Here is a 17,649-nt window from a genome sequence, read left to right as displayed (position 1 = left end):
TACCAGTCCTGAATGTTTTACTGGCTTAAATAGTTTGAAAGATGGGAAAACATAACTCATGAATGTTTTAATTTCCATTAATGTGGGTTACTATAGAGGTTAAATATAATTTCATAAGCTATGGAGAATTCGTATTTCCTCATTTAAAATGGATTCTTTGAGGTTTTTTGCTCATTTTTCTATTTGGATTCTTAATGGTGTTTTCTCATGGATCCATATAACTTTTTATATGGAAAACATTTACAATAAAGTGTTTATTATATTTATTTGGGAATAGTACCCATTTTCTCTGCTGTATTGATTTATTCATTCATCATCTAACGAGTTTTTGAATCATTGTTTTCTTTCTTGATTTAACCACTTCCTTCAGAGAGTTTCTTTCTTTCTTCTTTCTTTCTTTCTTTCTTTCTTTCTTTCTTTCTTTCTTTCTTTCTTTCAGGTAAGCTCTACACCCAACGTGGGGCTTGAACTCAAGACCTTGAGATCAAGAGTCACATGTTCCACCTACTGAGCCAGCCAGGTTCCCCAAGACATTATTCTAAGGTTTGATATCTATCCATCCATATTTCCATCTGCATTTTGTTCTTAAGCTCTTAGTATAATGTCATCAGGTAAACTATTTATTACATAATTTATTCTTAAACAAATTCTATGTGGTTCAACTGCTCACATTTTTCACACACACACACACACATTTTGTAAGAATATGATATTTGGTTATTTGGCTTATATTTTTAAGCACTGAAGTAGTTATCATGGGAAAAATGTGAAAATTCTTGAATTTTCTCACACTTGTTTTATAATGTCTTCTTGCTTTTATTTTGATTTGTCATATAGAATATTTTAATTTTTTTTTTAGTCTTGTAGGCTACTTAATCGAAAGTAAAATGAAATACAGTTCTGATATAACTGGGATTTATCTGTTCTCCCCCTTGCTTCTCCTATGAGGGGCAAATGCTTCATCTTCTTCATATCCAAAAATACTTTGTATCTCCTAAGGAAAGAGGAAATCTACTCACTTTTTCTGCTTGACCTTAATTCATAAAGCTTCTTTTATAAATAAACTATTATGATATATTCTGAGAAAGGGTCTCTTCTTTGCATACTGATAGAAAATTCCAATCTGTCAACTATTAAGATAAAGAGCTCCTTAAACACCCTGTACCCTACTATTTATCAGGTACCACTTTGTAAATAACGTCCCAGTTATCCTCACCAGTGCTCTGAGGTCCGTTTTCTTCTCTCCAATCTATGGATGAAACAGGTGTGGTTCATGGAACCACTACCACTTACTTAGTAGCCTAAACTGATAGTTGGAAGAATGAAGCCTAATTCAGCTCTCCTAAAAGCAAAGTTGACCACACCAAGAGCCATCCTAAATCTGTAGGCATTGGTTCACCTATTTTAAATTATACCTAAATGAGAATTCATTATACCCAGGAATAATACATGGCTGATCTTCGAGAATGCTTGGCTGTCATACCATCCCAGGTCATCAGTTTAGAGCAGAATATAATCTGGTGAACTCACCATGAACTGGTGGTGTCTTTAGTTCCCATTGCTGTGTCCTAGATACAGCTCTAAAGCCTCAGGGTACCCGTGTTGGGAAAAAAAAAAAAAAAATACTTCCCCCTTTTGGAGCTTAGGTTCCCACAGAAAATGAACCTAGTAAAGGGACTGTGAAAACACGCCCTCAGGCTGGGGATTGAGAGGGTTTTCTCCTGGAGATTCAAACTGCGAAGAGGGAACAAAGACTTCCTCCACAAAAGACCAGTCTCGGTAGGTAGGGACTCTACGTGTTCTGGAGTTTGTATGCATTTCTCGGCTTTCTCCTGTATACACCGGCATACATTTCATTTAGGTTTCCTGCCTTCCTTCCTCCTAACAAAGCTTAATATCATTGCAGCCGCCCCACCCCCCACCCGCCCACCGCCGGCCACACCAGAAAAGCCTCTCATCCTTCCTCACTCTTAAATCAGGTGTATTGCTGCTTTCAATAACAGTGGCCACCATATCCTGGCTTCTCTTGTGCTAAGTGCTTTTCTGTTATTTATTCAGTTCAATTCTCTCAATCACCCTATTAAATAGGCAGCACAATTTCCATTCAGCAGGTGGGGAAACAAAAGACAGGGGAACACACAGAGAGAAGGAGCAGATTTGGAGCTCTCATTGGGATTTATCAGACCAAAAGCCCACTCTTTTCTACTAGACTATGTGATGAATCTACCATTGTTAGACAAAATGCCTTTAACTTGGTTAAAGTGCTGTACATGATTCTTTAAGAAGGTATGTTTTAAAATATCTTTTTATGAAATCATACTCTACATATAAAAAATAATTTCAGTTCTTGATGAGTTTTGGAAAAATGAATACCACTACCACCATAACCAACATCCAGATCCAGAAAAGGACATTAGTAATAGTCTGGAAGCCCCTATCAGCTTCCCTCTAGTCTCCCATTCCATGGGTAACCACTACCCTGAGAAGGAGGAGGGTTATAGGGAAATCAGTTTCAGAGACTGAAGCAACTTAGTGTTGAGAGGGGCTTTGAACAGAAAGACTTTCCCTAGATTGCACAATGTGGGCAGAATCCGGCAGCAGTCGTTCCAGAGGACAGTCCTTGGCTAAGTAGGTGGCCTGGGATCCATTGCACACCCCACAGAACATAGAGACACAGGAATAATATTTGGAGATTTTATAAGCTGCACAGAGTCCAAGTCAAATAGAGCTTGGCTGTGGGGCCACGAGTCGAAGCACATGCTGTGGTATGTTCCCTGACCTCCACTAGTACGGTCATAAATCCTAAGCTGTCACCCAAGGCTAGCCTCCCACAGACACATAGACAATTTTATATCACCGAGTAGCATATTTAGTTTCTACCCTGGGAAGTCCTTCACTGATGCAGAATCAGAAGCAATGTTGGATAGATAAATGTTTCCAAATAAGAGGCTGGAAACGATAGAGGGAAATTTTTAGGAATTCATAACAGATTCTCACAAGGGGATATCCTGAAGTGAAAGTATCAGTTGGATGAGTGTCTCTTTTTCCTTTTTATTTCCTTTTTTCTTATTTGTCAAGCTGCACTCCATTTATAACTGCTTGTGCTTTGATTCAATTAGATTTGACAAGATTGATGTCTTTGGGGTGCAGCGAGCTGGTTGTGACGATACACGGCTATTGAAGTGGAAAGCATAAAGATCACCAATAAAAAAAATATAGGATGTAGAGAAAAATGGCATTCGATGTCAGTGCTCCCAGTTCAGTTGGAAAACAACAATGATCTTATTTACATGGCTTTGTATCTGGGCTCATAGTCATAGCATGAGAAAAAGATATGTGTGTGTGTGTGTGTGTGTGTGTGTGTGTGTGTGAGAGAGAGAGAGAGAAGGAAAGAGAGAGAATACACACAAAGATGGACAGATAGTGTGGGGCTCAGTTTAAGAAATATAGTGTGTGTTCTATACTCTCGGCCTTATGCCATACCCTGGGATAAGAAGACCCTTTCAAGTTATTGGAAAAACCAGGAGATTATGCATTTTTACTCTACAGTATATTAACTATCATGTGAGGTGATGGTACAGGGTGCAAGGAGGAAGGTTACCTGAAATAGTAAGTTGACCCAGAGTTTTCCTGGAGGAGAAAGCACCTGGATGAAGACAGTCAGGTGAAGAAGAGGTAAAAAATCATTCTACACAGAGGGAATAGCCCTAGCAAGGGCTCAAAGCTAAAAGAAAAAAAAATGCTTTCAAGAAGTTCTCTCTAAAGTAGTGAGTGTCCCAGAGGCTTGGGAGGTCAACCACACAAAGGTCTTGAGGGTGCCTCACGCCAGTCTCAGGGGCATAGGTTTTATCCCAGGGCTGATGTGGAATCTCTGAGGGCCACAGCACTAAGATTTGAGGCCTTGTACTTTGATGGAATATCTCTGGAAGATGTGTAGACATAGGGATTGAAGGCGATCAAGACTTGAGGCAGGGAGCAAAGAGTGACTGCGTCTGATACTCTGGTGAGTCCATGGCTCAGTGCTCTGTGGTAAACAGGACTGTTCAAAAAAATTGTAAGTATTAATTAGAGTCTCATTTGGTTAACTTGCCATGGGTAGGGAAAGGGTTGCATTGGGCAGGGAGGGACCAGGGACCTTCCGGGAGGTGGGGTGTAGCTACAAGTGGGAGGGTGAAGAAGCAGCAATGGCAGCGGAGTTTGGGGAAGAAGAGGAGAAGACCAGTGTGTTCCAGACCTGCCTGGGCCAGGTGTCAGGCATGGGGTCTCACCAACTTGCTGATAAGGTCCCAATAAAAAGCCAAGGACAGAAATCCCCAGCAGCAACCCAGTCGGGACCCCTCTCATTCACGAGAGCTTTACACTTTCTCTCAATAAATTCTATGGCTTGGCTCACTCTCTCTTGTCTAAGAGATTCATTCTTCGACTCTGTGAGACAAGGACCAGAGTCTCTCCCACCCTCCTGACCAGTCTCACCAAGTGTTTTCCAAACATATTTGAACAAAGAAGTCTCTCGTTCTCCTTCTCCCCAGACCCAAACCGATAAAATTCTGAAGATAACATAGGGAAAACATTCCTTGACGTTAATTTTGATGATGGTTTTTTTGGATCTGACACCCAATGTGCAGGCAACAAGAGCAAAAATAGGCAAGTGGGACAACATCAAATTAAAACCTTCTGCATGGCAGAGGAAACCATCACCAGAATGAAAAGGGAAGCCACAGAATGGGGGGGGGGATATTTGCAAACCAAAATATTTGCCAAAAGGTATAAGGAACTCATACAGCTCAATGGCAAAACATCAAATATTCTGATTAAAAATGGGCCAAGGATCCGAACAGGCATATTTCCAAAGAAGATACACTCTTAGCCAACAGGTGTAAGAAAATGCGTTTGGCATTATTAAACATCAGGGGAACACCAGTCAAAACCACTGTGAGGTGTCACCTAACACCTGTTAGGATGGCTATTGTAAAAAAGATAAGTGATAAGAAGTGTTGGTAAGGGCGTGGAGAAAATGGAACCCTCCTATGCTGTTGGCGAGAATTTGAACTGGAGCAACTATTAAGGGAAACAGTGTAGAGTTCCCTCAAAAAATTAAAAATAGAACCGCCATATGCTCCAGCAATCCCACTTCTGGGTATATATCCAAAGGAAATAAAATCACTATCTTGAAGACATATCTGCACCCCCATGTTTATTGCAGCATTATTCATCATAGTCAAGACACGGAAACAGCATAAGTGCCCACTGACAGATTAATTGATTAGAAAATGTGGTGTATATATACAAGTGGAATATTATTCAGCCATAAAAAGAAAGGAATCCTGTCATTTGCGGCCACGTGGATGGATCTTGAGAGCATTATTCTGAGTAATGTAAGTCAGGCAGAGAAAGACAAATACTGGATGATGGCACTTATATGCGGAATCTACAAAAAAGGCCAAGCTCAGAAAAGCAGAGAGTGGAATGATAGATGTCAGGGGTTGGGGGTGGGTGGGAGAAATGGGGAGATGTGGGTCAAAGGGTACAAAACTTTCAGTTATGAGATGAATAAGCTCTGGGGATCTCATGTACAGCATCATGGCTGTAGCTAATAATATTGTATACATTGTGCACTCGAAACCTGCTAAGACCTTGTGTTCTCACCACACACACAGAACAAGATAACCGTGTGCAATGATGGTTGTGTTAATTAGCTTGATTGTGGTGATCATTTCACAGTGTACGGGTATATGAAATCATCTCTTTGTGCAGCTTAAATATTTACTTTTAATTTGCCGATCATAGCTCGATAAAGCTGGAAGAGCTGGAAGAGACTTTAAGGATGCTAATATATTAGAGGAGGGGTTGTCAAGCCCATATATTACCATGGCGTCTAAATTCTGTGCAGAGGGAAATTCATGTCACTATCAGACGCATAGTTCAAAAGCGTGTGCCCTCTGAAAAGAACATTGAGTCAAGAGTCAGATTCCTCAGTGACAGCTCAGTCACCACGAGCTCTGTGGCTTTGTGTGAATCTCTTAAATTCCCTGCACCATAATTGTTTATATGAAAAATGATATAAAATGGTATCTATACTATGGGGTTGTATTGATAACTAAATAATATATTTTGCGTCAACCCTTAGAGGAAGACCTAAAGGTCATCCATTATTGTGAAAACAGGAAGCCAATGGATTAAAACCCAAAGGATTTGATCCTTTTGTTGAAAGTCGTACCTGATGTAAGTGGACACCGGCAATAATTGTGCATCTTGCACTAAATATTTAGAAGGGATACCTGAAAATCACGAATGGCAGTGACAGTACATTTTAATTAATGGCAAGAGCCCTCCTAATAGAGTGCCTATTATTGCTGCGTTGATAGGCAGATAATCCATTTGTTTATGTGGTATAATTTGAAGGACCAAAAAAACAGACAGATTATTCAGTGATTACTACCAACCCCAAACATTTCTTTCACAGGAAAAAACTTTCCTGAGACAGATAGAGATCAGAATAGTAGCTAAAACATATAGAGTGTTTACTCTGTACCTGACTGGCATCTTTGGTACGTTGTTCAACCTTCCGACAACCTTACGAACTACACTATCATATAAATATTTATTACATCTTGTAGATGTTTCTTATCACTTATTAAATAAATCTAAGTGAGGTTCAATAAATGGTCCAAGGCCAACCAGGTCATAAAGAGCAAGGTCACAATTGGAATTGGGTTTGATGTGAATCCAAATATAATTAGGTCCCAGGGAATTTGCAAAGAAAACAAAAAGGCACGTGATTGCAATAAATGATTTACAACAAAACAAATAAAACAAATTGAATTCCAGACTTGATTCCGGAGGAATATAGAATGCAGGAATCTGATTTTATAATAAGCATGTTCTGTCGCCATGTGACACGCTTGGGACACACTGTTACAGATTATATTTTTACTTTCTTCTCTTAGCCTACACTGAGTGACTAGTGTGGAAGCAGCTACAAGAAGTTGAATGTTGTATTTATTTTAGTGACTTTGAGACTGCTGAAGAACTTTGCTGAAGTTATCAGAGTCAGATTTCAGGCAATCAAGCTTTCAAGTGCTTTTCTTACTAGATATTATGACAAGTATTTTACCCTTTGCCTTGGCTTGTTGGAAAGGTCAAGGCTGAGTTATTGACTCAGCATTGGCATGCAATGGTATGAATCTTCCCTGTTCCCATTCTAACACGTTAATTTTGTATTGAAATATTTCTTCATTTAATCATAACCCGATTTTATCATCCTTGTGTGTTTGTATATTTATATCACATATATAAATATATATGTAAACATGTATTGTAAATATGTTTATAAACACTGTAATAAATTTATTGCACATATATTTTAAAGCTACTTCATTTACCTTCTGATCACAAAATAAAAATATAAATGCATGCAAACAAACATCATAAAACTCGTAAAGATCTCAGCGAAGCACAGTTGTGACAGTATCAGATTCATTCATTTAAGAGAAGCTCTATTTTCACCGAGGAGATTGAGAAGCAACAGAAGGAAGGAAAGAATAAGAAAGTGGATGGGGAACCTAGGGAGACAGAATGTAAACATCTCTCTGCCAGTTTCTTAGAATCAACCTAGCTGATAAGATAGATGTTGTCTGTTTAAATGGCGTAATTTGTCAGAAGCTTTCATTTTAATACATAACTAGAAGCAAATACTCTCCAGAGTGTATTGTGTTCTGAAACGCATGATTTATCCCCAGCATATCAGCTATAGGCAACTCATTTCTGTGTCACTCTGATAATTTTTCACCAAGAGACAAAAAGAACGAGCAATGTAATCAACATTTGCTTCCCATGAACTCTACTCCGTTGTCAAGATATTCCTACTGCTTGAAGAGATTTTGACCAAAGTATAACATTTGTCTGGCTGTCTCCTTCCCTGTGCTTACAGTATAGTTCATTCTTGTATTAAATTCTTTTTTTCTTATAAGCAATTTTTTGTGTAGTATGCTTGGGGACATGGGGAGTTTTCTCTCCAGTTCGGATTAATAAAATCTAATCGAATACACATTTTTTTTTTCCCGCAGATAAGTTCGGAAGTATTTGGGCAGATTTTTAAAACTTTCCCCAATAGCAGAAAAATAAAAGAGAATCCGTTTTATAGTAGCAAACTCATGAGAATCAAACCCATAGTTTGAAGGGCCTTTTTCATGAATATGATACTGGTTAAATGGCACATTATCCATCTGTAAACTCTGCAGATGTTTTGTACCAGCAAGGAGAAGGCAGAGGTAATTTTACGTTCTCTGTTTTTTTAGCATTTTGGGGTCTCTGGTGAAGGTCTGCTCTTTTGGCTGGTTTAAGGATTTCAGGAACTTGTCTTTGGGTTAGTTAAGAACATTCATCATTGGAAGAGGTCAAGAAGACATTCACTTTTGATGGAAAAAAAAAGATAAAGAAATTATTTGAAGGGGTGCCTGGGTGGCTCAGTCAGTTGAGCGTCTGACTTCGGCTCAGGTCATGATCTCGCAGTTCCTGAGTTCCAGCCCCGCGTCGGGCTCTGTGCTGACAGCTCAGAGCCTGGAGCCTGTTTCAGATTCTGTGTCTCCCTCTCCCTCTGCCCCTTCCCTGCTCATGCTCTGTCTCTCTCTGTCTCTCAAATATGAATAAACATTAAACAAAAGGAATTATTTGTAAAGGGCCAATGCAAATTCCATTAATTAGACATTTAAAAAAAAGAATAACATTTGTAAAAGCAGCAGATTTTTTTTTTCTTTTTTCTTGGGATCAGTTGTGTACTAAACCCACTGTAAGGAGAGTGCCAAGATCCGGTGTATTTACCGGTGACATACCTGGCTTAATGATACACAGAGAAGAGAAATTAACATGTATTGAGATCTTACTGGCCATGCACTATACCAATGATTTCAAATATCTTGCTTTATTTACCAGGCTCTTGTCTTACAAGTGCAATTAACCCCAGTTTTTCAGAAGATCACACAAATTATCAGAGATGTTCAAGTAACTCCATGTCACAAAGCTATTGGCTTCTAGATCTGGAATTTGACTCTCCCCCCATCTGTTCCCAAGCCTTATCCCCACAGTGTGTCAGGCTGACTTCAACTGAATGAAGATAGCATCTTTGCAGTTCTTAAAAAAATATTTAGAGGTTTGGAGATAATTATAATGTTATGCTATTCAGTTAAAACTATCCTCCACTGGTCCAAAATTCTTACCAGCATTTGTAGATAATTTCTATCTACAAAATTTATTAAAACACACGATTGCTTTGACTCTTGTTATTAATTTGTTTAGTGTCATTTCCATAGTGAAAATCTTACAATATTTCCACTAACTTCTCTTATAAAATGGTTCAGAAAGAATACAGCATAAAATGTATTATATTCTCCCCTTTCGGATTTGATGTCCAGTTCTATCAAATGCTGAATGTGGATCACTGTTCCTTCTGGTGCCTACACAGTCATTGCCTTGTCTGCTAACAATTTCGGAAGTATAAGCAAAAAGCAGGCAGCCCCTTGGCATGCAGGCCAAGGTACAAACACTGCTTAGCTCCTCTCTTGATAAACCCCCAAGAGCTGTAACCAGTGTCATCAAAAAGAAAAGTTAATTTTAAAGATAAGTGGTAACTCTGTGTTTTTTTCAGCTCACTTGGAGAGGCCTCACCACAAAATGTAACAAATACCGTCTCTGGAACCAACAAACTGAACTAAAACACCGGATCTATCAACGTTTTGGGGGAGTTGAGCGAATTAACTCATCCTGCTGAGCCCAGTTTCTCCACTGTAAAATGAAAATAATAATTTAAGGGAGTGATTCTGAAGGTTATACATGAGAATTTATGCAAAGCTCTTGATACATTTTAGAATCCAGCTATAATTATTTACCATCTTTTTTCTAAATACTTTCTACTATCTTCCCCTTCTACTTGCCCCCACACTCCAGGCCAGTTAAGGATCAGGCTATCTGCTGACCTACTGAAAGTAATTTAAACATTTTTTTTTAATTGAAACACTACAGACCAAAAGATTTTTTTCACATATTCAACCTTATAGCCACCTTCTATCAGTTTGATTGCATAGATGCAACCCTGGTTTCCCTTCCTAACATATTGGGGATTTTCCAGATCTACCAATGTAGAAACACATAGAACTCTAAGAGATAAGAAGAGGGAGCCTCCCTAAATCAATGATCAGAACTGAAAACAGTATGCCTATGACCTTTCTCAAATGGCAGAATATGAGCTGATAGTAAATGGAAATCCGGTTTGGGTTTTCAAAGTTCACGTATTTGTGTCTATCAGAAAGTGTTTTCTGACACAAATTGAATCCATTCACTCTTTGGGGGAAGGTCCTCAGGAAAACCCAGCGCGGAGCTGTGGTGGGTAAGGGTTTTGAAGGTCCTGCTACCGATGCTGCTGAAAAATCACTACTGGTGATCGCACAAGATTCAGGGAAAATGAATTTTGAAACCGGTCCTAATCACCTGCAAAAGAGCCAAGGTCAGAGCTGTGAGCCTGTGTGAAACCCCCTGATGGCAATCCCAGTACATTGATCACGAACCTTAACTGCTTGATAACTCCCTGCTTATGAAGCATGTCTGATTTCTTCGTTTAATGTATCTCCAGTGTTCCATATTTTTTGTTTGATCTGTATTGTTAGTTTTTGAGCAATAGGATTGGTCATTTTTGAAGACGTAAGAAAATGCTGACCCCATTTCAAGGCTGGAGTGAGGGCAAAATTAAATAATGCACAAGGTGCCAGCCATCTTTTGGTTGGATTTGCTTTTGTCCCCGACGTGAGCTACCCTCAGCAAGGCGTTGGTTTCTCCGAGTCCCTGTGCTGATGTGAGAGATGATGGTAACTCCGACCATCACGGAGTCTGGTTCTAAGATACACCGAATGCCTTGGCACTTCAGATTGTATGGGTTATTGTATTCCTCCTAAATACATTTTAATTCTAAGCTTTTTATGAAAATATCTATTTTCAAAAAGACACTTGTGAACCAACCAAATGAGGCTGAGACTTTTCCCCCACATTAAACAGATATGAAAGACATATATTTGAAATGATTCCCTTTATATAGTAAAATGTAAAAAAAATTGTTTTAAGATAGGAAGGTAGTTTTATAGCACAATTACATTATTTTACTGCAGTAGAAACACTGCGTATTACAAGGTAGCCATCACGGGAAACTCAAATATGTAAATATTATTAAAATCATAACAAGTTGTACTTCACACTCAGAATTTACATTGAAATTAGAATGGAGGAACATGGTCGGCTCCTTTGTAACAACGTGGAACGTGGAACACAGTAGTTGTAAATTTCTTTATAAAAAAAAATTTTTTTTAACGTTTGTTTATTTTTAAGAGAGAGAGCGTGAGCAGGGGAGGGACAGAGAGAGAGGGACACAGAATCCGAAGCAGGCTCCAGGCTCTGAGCCGTCGGCACAGAGCCGGACGCTGGCCCGAACTCACAGACCGTGAGATCATGACCTGAGCCGAAGTCGGACGCTCAACCGACTGAGCCACCCAGGCGCCCCGTAAATTTCCTTATAAACAAACATCTGTAAAATGATTCTGCAAGTAATATTAGAATGAGGAGTAAATGTGTAGAAGCATACGGAATGAAGGTGTTTCTCTATGTTTTATGATGATGCGCTTTATTGTTGTCATTGTGATGCTTTTTCTTCTCATCAGTCCTGAGTTATCAACATAGCCTTCAATGGCAAAGGAATAAATAATGTTTAAACTCCAGTTGTAATTGTGCCAACCTCTTCTCTTGCTGATAAGCCAGATGGCGACTTGAAATTCAAAGCAAGAGAGCACGATCAAAGAGCATGTGCTTTGGAAAATAACTGACCTTGGTCCCCATCTCGGTTTCACCGCTCACTAACTGTGAGACCCAGGACCAACTCCCTGAGCCCTCTGACCTCAGGCTCCCCATCTCTAAAATGATAGCAGTGACCTCACAGGATTATTGTAGGATGGTAATGGGAGAGGGGGGCCTGGGGGGCTCAGATGGTTAAGCCTCCAATTCCTGGTTTCGGCTCAGGTCACAATCTCACAGTTGGTGAGTTCAAATCCCATGTTTTACTCTGAGCTGCTAGCGTAGAGCCTGCTTGGGGTTCTGTCCCTCTCTCTCTCTGCCCCTCCCCTGTTCACATGCTCGCTTGCTCTCTCTCTCTCTCAATCTGTCTCTCAAAATAAATAAATGGACTTAAATCATAAAAGACTGTAAAGGGAGAAAACTTGTGTGAAACAAACCAGTGCTGGGCCACTGGTGCTCGGACTACCCTTGCCCATAGGACGTGAAGAGGTGACCATGCAGCATTGGTGGCATAAACATAAACATCATAGTGCTTTCAACACGTGCGCTGCAAACCTGGCCATCTTGTTCAACTGCCAGAATCAAACGGGGGGAGGGGGGAGAGGGGAGGTTTCTTCTGTAATTCATAAAGTTTCTCAGCCTTAAAGGCCCATCTTCTGTGGGCAATGGCATGGCCTCTGAGGACCAGCCTCCTTAGTGATACAGAACTTTTTATCTCTCCCCCAAGGCAAGGAATGGTTCTCTCTTTCCTGCTCTTGTTTCATGATGGATATGGTCCTTTCTTTCTTTCTTTCTTTCTTTCTTTCTTTCTTTCTTTCTTTCTTTCTCCTTTCTTCTTTCTTTCTCCTGCCTTTCTTTCTTCTTACTTCTTTCTTCTTTCTTTCTTTCTTTCTTTCTTTCTTTCTTTCTTTCTTTCTTCTTTCTTTCTTTCTCCTTTCTTCTTTCTTTCTCCTTTCTTCTTTCTTTCTCCTGCCTTTCTTTCTTCTTAGTTCTTTTCTTTCTTTCTTTCTTTCTTTCTTTCTTTCTTTCTTTCTTTCTTTTCCTTCTTCTTTCTTTCTTCATTTCACCTTTTTTTCTGGCCTATAATATTAGTATATTGATTATAAACTCCTTCAGAGTCATACACTAAATCCTTGAAAGAAAGACCTTGTCTTCATCTGCACTGGATCTCCAAAACAGCAGGTACTCACCTGTACCCATAGTCCAATCGACATACCCTCATAACAGGCAGCAGAGTGATAAAGTGTAAGAGTTCATCCTTGAAGATACATAATAAATGCTGTAAAAAATGAAACCAGGATATCACCGTCACAAGATAAGACCTAAGGGTCACCCTCATGAAACCAGAGAGGCAGCCCTTTGCTCTAGGAATCTTCTGGGAAGTATACACTGTGTGGGTGATTTTCCCTATATCTTCCTCCACTCTGTGCTGGTGCATATGGTGTCAAATTGTCAGGAATGAATCCAGCTATCAAGAGTAGATATGGTTTTTTTACAAATCTCATCCAAACGTAAAAAAAAAAAAAAAAAAAAAAAAAAAAAAGCAGGATGCCCGGCGCACCTGGGTGGCTCAGTCAGTTAAGCGTCTGACTTTGGCTCAGGTCATGATCTCATGGTTCACGAGTTCAAGCTCTGCATCGGGCTCTGTGCTGACAGCTCAGAGCCTAGAGCCTGCTTTGGATTCTGTGTCTCCCTCTCTCTCTCTGCCCCTTCCCTGCTCGTGCTCTGTCTCTCTCTCTCAAAAATAAATAAACATTAAAAAAATTTAAAAAAATCAGGATGCTGATTTATTCACTTACAATAAGATGCATCATCTTGAAGACCCAGTATTTGAAGTCTTCACCATCAGTAAGTTTTTCTCCTCTTTTCTTTCACTATGAGGAATTATCATGTGCCAACCAAGAATAGGAGTTTCCATGATTAATGTTCTCTCCAAGTATGCCTTCCACAGACTTCTAAATCACAGAGGACAGAGAAGGCAGAGCTCCTACCCAGTGTTTTGTTGTTCAATGTTGGTTGCATCGTTTCAATAACCAGGACTCCTCCTTCCTCCATTAAAAAAAAATAAAATAAAACAACAACTATTTTTGTACTTGATCTTTCTGAACTGGGGCGATTATGCATTTTTTTGCATAATTACTTGTAAACAGTGGTTTACTGCTTGTAGCTGTTTTCTTTACTCCCGTTAAAGGAATTTTGTTGATTTGGGGAGCCTGATTGGTAACTTCAAGAGTAGAGTGTAAGAGTGGCTGGGCGGCTCAGTTGGTTAAGCCACAGGCTCTGGGTTTCATCACACGGTTGGTGTGTTTGAGCCTCATGTTGGGCTGATAGTGCAGACTCTGCCTGGAATTCTCTTTCCATCTCACTCTTCCCCTCCCCTGCTCCTGTGCTCTGTCTTTTTCTCTCTCTCTCAGAAAATAAATAAATAAACTTAAAAAAAGATGAGTAGGATCTGAAAGACCACCAACTGTAGACTTGTGTACCATGAAGGCTGTACCCTGTTCTTATGTGCATTTGGACACTCTCCTTCATATTAGGATCTCATAATACAGACACACAGGTATGTATATAGGCAGATAGCTGCTAATATATGTGCATTTGCAATATATTTGACATAATAAAAATTATCACACGTAAAGCATACATTGCAGCAGTTTCTAGCTCTAGCTAATTCTTGTCATTTCAGGAATTATGTATCACACCCATCACTCACCTTCACTCCTGGAATGTCTTTCCATCACCTGCTGATATTTCCATGTCAAAGATTGTGTTTCCCTGAATAGTAAAAGTAAAAGGACAGATATCAAATGGAGGGCAAATCCATTAGCAGTGAACTAAATAAAAACTTACATTTTTGGGCTTCTATTGGCATTCTACTCAATGTTAAGGGGTCCATAGGAAAGCTAGGCAGAGTACCTCCAGTATCTAGGGCAGAGTTAGAGACTCAAAAGAACAGTTGTCACTCAATCTATAAAGTCCTGAGAGATGCAAATCATAACCAGGGGATAAGAATCACTCCATCTTGATTGCCTTGTGCTTAGTGATGGAATTTATTTATTTATGTATTTATTTTACACTTATTTATTTTTGAGAGACAGAGAGAGACAGAGCACGAGCAGGGGAGGGGCAGAGAGAGAGGGAGACACAGAATCCAAAGCAGGCTCCAGGCTCTGAGCATCTGTCTGCACAGAACCCGACACGGGGCTCGAACCCACGAACCATGAGGTCATGACCTGAGCCAAAGTCGGACGCTCAACCGACGGAGCCACCCAGGCACCCCTCATTGCCGGAATTTGAAGGCTGTGTCAGAAGGAGGTACTGGCCTGGGTGTTCTGATGAGTGCTTTTCTTCGAATCATATTCTCAGCAAGGAGTCAGGGCAATAAAGTTGAAGTATTTGTGAAGGTCCTGGAAGCCTCTTCCCCATGTTCTCTCCCGTCGCTGCTTGCTGGATTGTTTACCGTGCTGTCTGAAAAAAACACATTGAAACCAGAGAGATTCTGAGTATTTACTGACTCTAAGGCATGTAGATAGTAGCACAGAATAACTGACACAGCGTTCACTTTCTACATATAAAGTGGCACCAAAGCTCCAAGTTCTAGAATGTATGCAAGCTGTGGCAACTCGCTCCTTGTCCAGTATGATTTTTTCAAAATTTTTTTAATGCTAATTTAGTTTTGAAAGACAGAATACAAGTGGGTGAGGGGCAGAGAGAGAGAGGGAGACACAGAATGTGAAGCAGTCTCCCTCTCCAAGCTTTCAGCACAGAGTCTGACGTGGGGCTCGAACCCACAAACCATGAGATTGTGACCTGATCCGAGGTCGGACGCTTAACCAACTGAGCCACCCAGGTGCCCGACGTGTCCAACAAGATTTATGGAGCTATCTCTTCAGCGAAGGAAACTCCCTCAATCTGCAACTGTTCCCACGTACGTGGTGTCCCCCAGTCATAATTTTCAAATTTTGATCTGGTTATTTGCCCACCTCTGTCTAATGCATTCTCATTGCTTACTCAGAGGCTTTCTGGATTCTCACTTGGTTGTAGGTCAGACAGGAGACAGTGGTTGCTGCAAGCGTGTGAACATGTGGGACGGAGGCTGCGTCCCCAGAGCTTGTGATAAGAAATGACAAATTGCCCCAAGCAGATTGAGCTATAGAAACTCCATTTTTTTATTTTACTTTTTCCTCCCAGAAGACTCCAGAGATAAACTTCAGTTTCAGCAGATTTATTGTTATGGTAGTTTTCAAACTTCCAAAATGCTGTGATATTTTCCCAGGTCAAACATGTTCCTAGGGGAACATTCTGAACATTCTGGTAAAATTAGTATTCGAACAGTCCTGGTACTCTGATCCCAGGAACCCCTATATACAGAACACGGGGGTCTCCTTCACTCAAAATATTGCTTTAACTTTCTACTTAATTACAACAAACTGTGTGAGGAAACAACCAGCTTCCCGTGCGACTAACAGCAAAATTTTCCTGAGAGGCCTGTTTTCTGACTTTGGAACACCTCAGATTGTACAAAACTGAATTCCCCAACCAAGGGTGGGAGTACCAGTGGGAACTTAAAGGAAAAAAAAAAGCGATTCGTTTCTGCTATTTCAGGTATCCTATTCACATTCAAAGCACTTTATGACACATTTCTTTTCAGAAATCTTCAGATTTTCCTGAGGGGAAGGTAAGTGTTTTTGTCCCAATTTTCCAGCTGGAAAACTTGAAACCCAAGGTTAAGTGACTTGCTCGCAGCAGCACTGGGAGCCAATGTCAAGATCAGACTTCCAACATCAGTGTTTGATTGCTTACACCACTCGACCACGACTCTAAGTATAACATAAATGTTTGGAAGATGGTTTTAACTGCTCTTAGGAATATAAACATTCCAAGCTGCGTTCTGGGTCAGAATACACTTTCTAGATGCCTGACCAATGTGGATATAGTGAAGGCAGAATGATGGCTGCTATATTTCATGAACATCTACTAATGTATATACGGCAGTAGGTTAACTCATTCATCGTTTGTATTTTCATGCATCCATTCAACAAACACTTATGTAGCAACCAACAGCACCATTATGAGCTAAATTACAAATACATACACATGTAATGTTATACATGTACAATCCACACTTTCGTAGTTATTATGCGTAGTAGTTATTTACTATCAGGTGATCTGGTAAATAACTCATGCATATTATCACGTATATTCAAACACATCTCATTTAAAATGTAAACAACATTTCATGATAGGTGTTTTTGGCCCAATTTTGTAAGTGAGAAACCTCACAGGTTACACAGCAAGTCACTTATGAAGCCAATATTCATACCTAGGCTGGTGTTGGAAAGAACATGGGTTTTTGTCTCAGACAGATTCAAATTCCAATTCTAGTTCCACCACTTACTACGCCAGTTACAGTTGTGTCATTTAAACTCTATGAGTTTAAGTTTCCTTGCCTTGACAGTAGAAATGTTAATAACTAATGCCATTGCCCAACATTGTAAGATTCCTGTGGGGATTATCTACACATCAGGAAATAGCCGCCTCTCCCAGTCTTGAGGGAGTGGCAGACTGGCATCATGTAGGAGATGCAACTGTCATCCAACCTTATTCTAATGCCTTGTAATCCAAAACTTGGTAAGTGTCCAATCAACCTACTCTATTTAAAAAAAAATTTTTTTGTAAAGTTTATTTATTTAGTTTGGAGAGAGAGAGAGAGAGAGAGAGAGAGAGAATCCTAAGCAGTGACAGTGCAGAGCCCAACGTGGGGCTCAAACTCATGAACTGTGAGATCATGACCTGAGCGGAAATAAAGAGTTGAACCCA

The sequence above is a fragment of the Puma concolor genome, chromosome C1 (assembly GCF_028749965.1).
Source record: "Puma concolor isolate L17-30 chromosome C1, mPumCon1.1.hap2, whole genome shotgun sequence".
Lineage (NCBI taxonomy): Eukaryota > Metazoa > Chordata > Mammalia > Carnivora > Felidae > Puma > Puma concolor.
Note: the sequence above shows the minus strand (reverse complement) of the source record.